Source organism: Papaver somniferum, chromosome 11, assembly GCF_003573695.1.
Source record: "Papaver somniferum cultivar HN1 chromosome 11, ASM357369v1, whole genome shotgun sequence".
NCBI classification, from domain to species: domain Eukaryota; kingdom Viridiplantae; phylum Streptophyta; class Magnoliopsida; order Ranunculales; family Papaveraceae; genus Papaver; species Papaver somniferum.
This window is the reverse complement of record NC_039368.1, coordinates 19,663,343-19,670,530: the sequence shown is the minus strand read 5'-3', so window position 1 is coordinate 19,670,530 and position 7,188 is coordinate 19,663,343. Positions and strand designations below refer to the sequence as shown.

General features: G+C 36.5%; 1 long non-coding RNA gene across 1 annotated transcript; it reads left to right on the top strand.

The window, feature by feature from the left end:
• The first annotated feature begins 237 nt into the window (after positions 1-237).
• Positions 238-1,949, top strand: LOC113320364. The gene is made up of 2 exons (XR_003346070.1): positions 238-390; positions 1,365-1,949. It is a non-coding gene; the product is annotated as an uncharacterized LOC113320364 (long non-coding RNA).
• Positions 1,950-7,188: the final 5,239 nt, after the last annotated feature.

Below are 7,188 nucleotides of genomic sequence, written 5' to 3'. Positions count from 1 at the left end.
GATTACACCGCTAGCGGTGTAATCTACACCTGACGGTCGCTACAAAACCTCTAGCGGTGTAGTCTCGACCGCTAGGTGGAAACTCGAGCGCTTATTCATTTCCCCATAATGGCGTGCACCATTTGCCAGTCCACCTGGCATCGCAAAATAACATACCATAGGAACCGGCCTAAGCAACATGTTTAGAAATATCAGAATAAGGATTTTGACCTTTTCTGTTTTGTGATCTCTCTTTGTTTTCCATCTCTGTGCAGACAATAAGTAAGCTTCTTCCTCGGAGAATACTAAATCAGAGAAAAACCCATCATCATCATTCTTCGGGTGAATTTCTCTTCTTATTTGGGTATTCATTTCAGTTCTTCTAGTGGGACACCGTGACTACTGCAATCGGTATGCATTTCGACCTTTTTTTTCTTCTACTTTAGAGCTCAAACTTGTAGATATTAGTTTTGTTGATGCTCATTTGTTGGAACTTATGAAAATCAATTGATCTGATTTGTTGTTTGAATCTAGATTCTTGTCTGCTTGAGCTTGTTCATCTCGTTTTGTCGCGAATCTATTTTGTATAACTGAATATGTCAGCTTGCTTACTCTACCTAGTGTGATGGGTTAATCTTACTTACAGACATGTGGAACTCTCTTTCATGTTCACAGGAACTTCCTTAGAAATAAGTTTTATGTTGCTAATCTCATTTATTATGAAGTGCTCTTAAGTACTAGGAATTTGATTATCTAGTTTGTAGAGGAAAATGTAAATGTTGAACCAGATTTTGAGTGACACAGAACAATCATTTTTTTTGTGGAATAATAATAGTGGAATCAAGCCTTATTCTAGTGTTCTCATAATGAATCTTTTTTTTGTGAGGATGATATACGCATTCGGTTTTAGTCAATCTAACGCATTCATGGTTATAGTCTTATTCCATTTGTTTCATTGATGCTGCAGTGGCTGCTTTTTATTTTGCTTGCATTATTCCATTCCATCTTAGCTTTCCTCTTTTTTTTCTTGATTACTACTTTTCTATGTTAATTGTTAATCACTTCATTGCCCAACCTTATCAACTGGTTCATAATCGACTATAATTTCTCTTTGTCAGACTAATTATTCCACATGCCTTTGTTGGCCAATTAGACTAATGTACTATAAAAATAAAGCGTGGAGTGTTGTTTCCTGATTTTCATTATTTTCACTGTAATTCGTACTTCACGCCGGTTGCGAACAAACTTTTTTTAGTAATTCTTTCGTTTTATAGTATTAAAGCTAAGCATCTTTTCGAAAATGGAATACGGTGCTCTTGATACACACTAATTCGATTTGTGTACAAAAGGGGTTATTAACAGAACTGTAGTTTGAATTGTTGTAGATCACTCACTTTCAAGGGTGGACCTTGGTATCTATGTAAGGTTTGCAGGTGACACCTTTATCCAAGTGTGTGGCATCTGTTTGGATAAAGCAATAACATAAGGTTCAGTTTAGTTACTGATCTCCATCTTGAAGGATATGTTATTCATATTGGTTCCTTCCCTGGAGAGACTGGCACAATTTCTGTAGGTGATTAAGTGACCTGCAAAGTAAGTTGCACGTACCCTTTTGTGGTGGCGCTGTCATGGGGAAAAACCTGTACGTAGAACAGATTCGAAGTTGATGTTGTGAATGAGGTGGTGTTGGGACTGAAGTTGATGTTGTGAATGAGCTGATGTTAGGACTGATAGCGATGGATCAAGCAGCTGATTATGTGAAGGTGGTTGTGAAGTAGTGAGAATGGAAGCCGGTAATGGTGGTGAACTGGTGATGGGTTACCGGTTGGTGTTGGGCACGTGAGGGTGAAGGTTTGGTCGTTCAGAGACTTTACTCACTTTGGTGATGTTATTGTTTGTATTTCAGTTTCAAGTATTGAACGATTTAAATTTTTAGTTTATATATCAGATTCAAATTTTTGAAGGTGTTAGTCGGAAGGTATCTTTAGAGAATTTTTGAATTTTATAATTGTAAAATGAGAAATATACGAAATTGGTTATCAAATATAGAGTCTTTATGTAGCGAGTCTTCATGTAGTGGTTAAACAAACATGTCTTTAAAAGACACTTTTTTTTCTCTTGAACCAAACATATATAAAAGAAAGGTTAGCTCCTCAGGTGAGTCTCAGAAGCATTGTTTGGAACATACATATCCTATTTAAAACACACTAGATAGTGTTATTCATATAGAGATAATGGTAAACCTCTATGTAGAACTAGGGCTGCACAGGAACCGTCCCGTCCCATGGAACCGTACCGGAACCATAAGAACCGTACCGGTACCGTCCCGAAACCGCAATCAGATGGGACAGGTACAAGTACCAAAAATTGGTACCGTGCCTAGAGTAGGTACAAGTAACGGTTATAGGTTGTTCCCTTCCCATCCCGTCCTGTAGTAACGAGGATCTGTATCCGTTAATATTAAGATTAAATCCTGGCCGTTGATAAGTGCAACACAAATTGAAAGGATGATATTTGCTGAGAATTGCTCCCTCTTTGGTAAATTTATATGCATTCAGCTCAGTAGAAATATTGAACTTGAAACATGAAGCTTGAAATAGCAATACTCAAGCATGAAGAACACCACAAATCAACCCTTATATAATGCATATCTACGAAGTTGAAAATGTTAAGATTAGTTGAATTACTTGACCGAGCAAAAAAAATTTAGTTAAGATTAGCAACACTTGGCATCAGATGAACATTTTGTACCAACTGAAATCCAGGATGGGATTGGTGCTTTGAAGTACTTCATCAAGTGGTCATCCACGAACCATGGTGCTTCTATCTCGTTGTATGGATTCTTGGAACATAAAAAATAACAAATTCCTATGGATGAGCAGCAATTAATACCTGCATCACGAGGAAGATTCTGAAGCTAACAACAAATTTAAACATCGCACGATAAACCTTGACGATGTAGGTGTTGCTATGTGCATATAAACAACAAGCGGGGAGATCTCGGTTAAAGTCAGATCTTTCAAGACTTTTTTTTTTTTTTACATGTGCTAGAGGTAAAGACCCGGTCCCGTACCGGGTTAAACGGGTACATTTCCCGTCCCGTACTTCACAGATACAGGTAAAAGTACAAGGTACAGGTACCGGCCATAGGGAGGTACAGGTACTGAGCCAGGAAAAAACCCGTACCATCCCGTCCCGTGTGCAGCCCTATGTAGAACCCTCTACCTTAATAGACCTAAAAACAAACATGTAGTCAGATGGATTCCTAGCTAGATCCATTACTGACCCGTCAGTAGGATATACTGCTCTATTCAGATGTATCACTCTAGTGGAATGTAGTCCTCAACTTCAACTGGTGGTACACTTGCATCCAGAAGAAACCGGTCCCTCTCAATCAGAACTTCCTTTAAAATTTGAATCTGGCTATATGATTTCCTGGCTTGACGTTGAACCTCAGTAGGCACCGTCTCGAACACTTTGACATCTGTTTTGCAGGCCTCCTGAAGATACTCGAAGTAGCTGTCTGACTCTGTGACTCTGTCAGTAGAACATGCACTCAGAAGAAGCTGGTCCTTTTTAATCAGAGTTTACTTAAATTCTTGAAGACTTCGATGCGACTCCCTGATATGGCGTTGAACCTTAGTTGGCAGTGTCTCAAACGCTTTATTGACCTCTTCTTTATTCACCTCTACTGCTTTATACACCTCAAGAAGATAGTTGGAGAAGTCTTCGTCAACAGTTTCTTCTTCATCGTCGGTAGGAACATTACCCTTAATCAAATAACACAAGATTAAGAAGTAAATGAACATATGCTATTTGGAAAGAGCACAGTTTGGCAGATCATATACTATTTGAGCCAAAAAAGAGAAGAAGTAAAAAATCTAATTACATGTTGTTCTATAGGGTGACCAAGGCAGATAAAAAAATATCACAAATGTTCCCAAGGATTTGAAGTATTCAATCTTGTCAACAAACTATCCAAGAAGCATGGAAAGCACAAAAAGTCTTAAGCTCTAATGGACAGAAAGGAAGAAAATGCAACTCTGACCATAAGATATCATGACTCAAAAGAACTTTGTTCATAAGAAAAACAATGTTCATGACATATCCTTACCATAAACGAAGCTCGTTCAGAAAGCATATTATCAATCAAACCATAAACGACAGTATTTCCAGACATCATTCTCTAAACCATAATAAGAAGAATATGTAGGGGTAAATGTGCTCTTAATTTTCTATTTTATTCCAAGGTGTAAAGCCGCAGAGACAGTAGTCCATTTCTTCAAGTTAATGAAAACTGACCTCAATTATTTGATCGTTGAAGTAGCCAACGCTCTGTGAAGTAGACACAGGTTTAAATGTATCAGCATCCTTGGAAACCTTCCGTGAAGTAGACACAGGTTTAAATGTATCAGCATCCTTGGAAACCTTCCGTGAAGTAGACACAGGTTTAAATGTAACGGCATCCTTGGAAACCTTCAATACACAACAATACCATGAAAAACAGAATGCAGACAAGTCTTATCTTAAACTTAGATATCAATAAGCGGGACAGACCTTGTCCAATTCAGAAGCACCAAGAACAAGGTTTACATGAGGTAACTTTTTTGAACAGGCTGCTTCATTGACGACCTTCAATTCTTACGGTAAACAAAAACCATGAAACTCACAATATACAAAATTAATAAACCCTATGAATCAAATACAACTTTAACAAAATAAAGATAGGGGAGACTACTTTGTCCTACGGTCTGCTGGCTTGACATAACCGGTGAACATGCAGTTCAGTTTTGAAGTTAATAGTCAAAAAGATTGCAATAACACAACGAGAGAGTATGCATATCTTACGACATTCATTTTACCTTACCAATATTTTGGATTACGCAGAATTCAAACATAATTTCTTTAAAGGAAATAATCAAGGTTGGGATTGGCTAGCGCTCAAGCGTCTTTTTGAACTCTATGACCTAATAGTATGCATGATCTAAATTATAATACTCCTCGGCGGTGCCACTTCCTCAAAAGAGATGGTGCCATGTAAGAACACTGAACTGTTTAGTGCTTCAGTAACTGTGGAGCCGGTCCGGAGGGGGTGCAGAGTATGCGACCGCACAGGGCCCAACTCTGGAAAGGTTCCTTACATAGCCAAGTATACATCACCTGTACCCAACCCATTTCTCTTGTTTATTTTCTCCCCAAAAATATGTTTGTAGAGAGAATTTCAAGTCCTGGACATTTATAATCTTTTGAGCTTCCGTCCACTTGTTCTTGTTCTACTTTGTATATATTATAATGACTTATTCTGAACGGAATTATCAATAATATCCTAATTTTATTTTATTATTTTTTTTTCATTATTTCATCCATCTATATAAAATCGACAATTTTCTAAAATGTTAAATTTCTAATTTTTACCAATATTTTGTGTATCATAAATACTATATTATATCTTAATATATTAGGACATTTGAAACTTCATCAGTTCAAAAGCACATTAACAACAATAACACATTATTAATAAAAACATATTAACAAATATCAATCTTACAACACTTTCTTAATATTACGAAGAATCCACGCATTTTGTGTATCATAACTACTGCATTATCTTAACAAACCGGGACATTTGAAACTTCACCAGTTCAAAAACATATTAAAAAATATCAATCTTACAACATTCAAAGTTGGACTAGGTCCCGGGGTTTTTCTGCATTTGCGGTTTTCCTCGTTAACAAAATTCTGGTGTATGTGTTATTTCTTTTCCGCATTATATTTTGTTATATAATAAGAAATATCACAGGTTGCGCGTAAGTTCAATCAATTGTGAATCCAACCTTTGGTTGTTGATTATATTGATTGACACTTGAACATTGGTCTTTGGTACCGTTCAAGTTGTTTCACATAATAATCTGGCTCGCGGATTTCTATCTGTTTGATTTGCTGATTACATTGTGAAACAGAGACATAACTCTTTGATATACTTTTCTCTAGATTTAGTCTGACTGTCTAGTTGATTCTCTTGAAAGTATATTGGAGTTTGTCTATTCAGGTTTCCTAACGAAATATTGGGTGTAGTTGTTAGACCCCCGCTTTTTCAATTGGTATCAGAGCAGGCAAACACGTTAAAGACCTCATAAGTCTGTGTTTGTAACAATCTGATTATGTGGACAAAATTTCATCTCTTGATTTTACGCATAATAAAATGTCTTCCAAAGCTTTTAATTATGCCAAATGTCTTGGGCTTACCTCAAAGGATAACTCCTTAGTCGATTCTTCTGAATCCTGAGGTAGAAAGTTTGATAACATTTCGTCAAACGAGACATTTGACACTTTGTCAGAAGCTGAAATGGAACTTACCGGAACTTCAAAAAAATCTAATGAGATTATTGATTTTCATAATCATGCTCAACTTATTGATGAATTTGAAAAGTCTCTTGGTCGAGAACGAGAAATCTATAGTATCATTGAGTCATTCTCCAGCAATATCGAAAAAATAATTCAAGAAACTACTCTACAGCGTGAAAAAATTAGTGTTCTTGAGGATATTGTTAAAGAAGATTCAATTAGAAAAAAAACGTTTTATGGAGACGCATTCATCTTGTCTAAATAGACTTCGTGTTGAAAAAGAGAAACTGGGTGCATCCCTTATTTTATCCCAGGAACAATGTAAATCCTTGAAGAAGGAAAAATCTGTTTAAATGAGAAAATCTTTTGTGCCGATCTCTAATTCCCAGACAGAATTACAGTACATGAAGAAAAGTTCTCCAAAGGAAGATCTTGCTAAGAAGTGTTTACATAACTTGCAGTCTTCTAATAGGGCTATAAAACAAGTTTCTCCTAATGTTTCTCTTCCACGAACCTGTTCTTTCTGTGGGAAAAAGAATCACTATGTTAAACATTGTTTTGCTAGAAAGAAACAGATTTCTGATCTTCAAAATCTACTTCTTTTTACTGTCGACAGAGTAAACTGTCTGACGACATACACAATGGATTTCATTCCTACAATAAGTCAGATCTCTCATAAAAGAGACTTCAATGGTCACTCATCTCTAAATATCTACAAGGATCGTGTTTCTTCTCATGGTGCAAATACTTACACCACAAAAATACACATTCCCAGTGTTTATGAGAATAAGTCTGTTAGATCTAAGTCTAGAAGATAGAGATCTCTCTCCTCTAATCCTCTAGAACCAATTTCTAGAGGTCCTA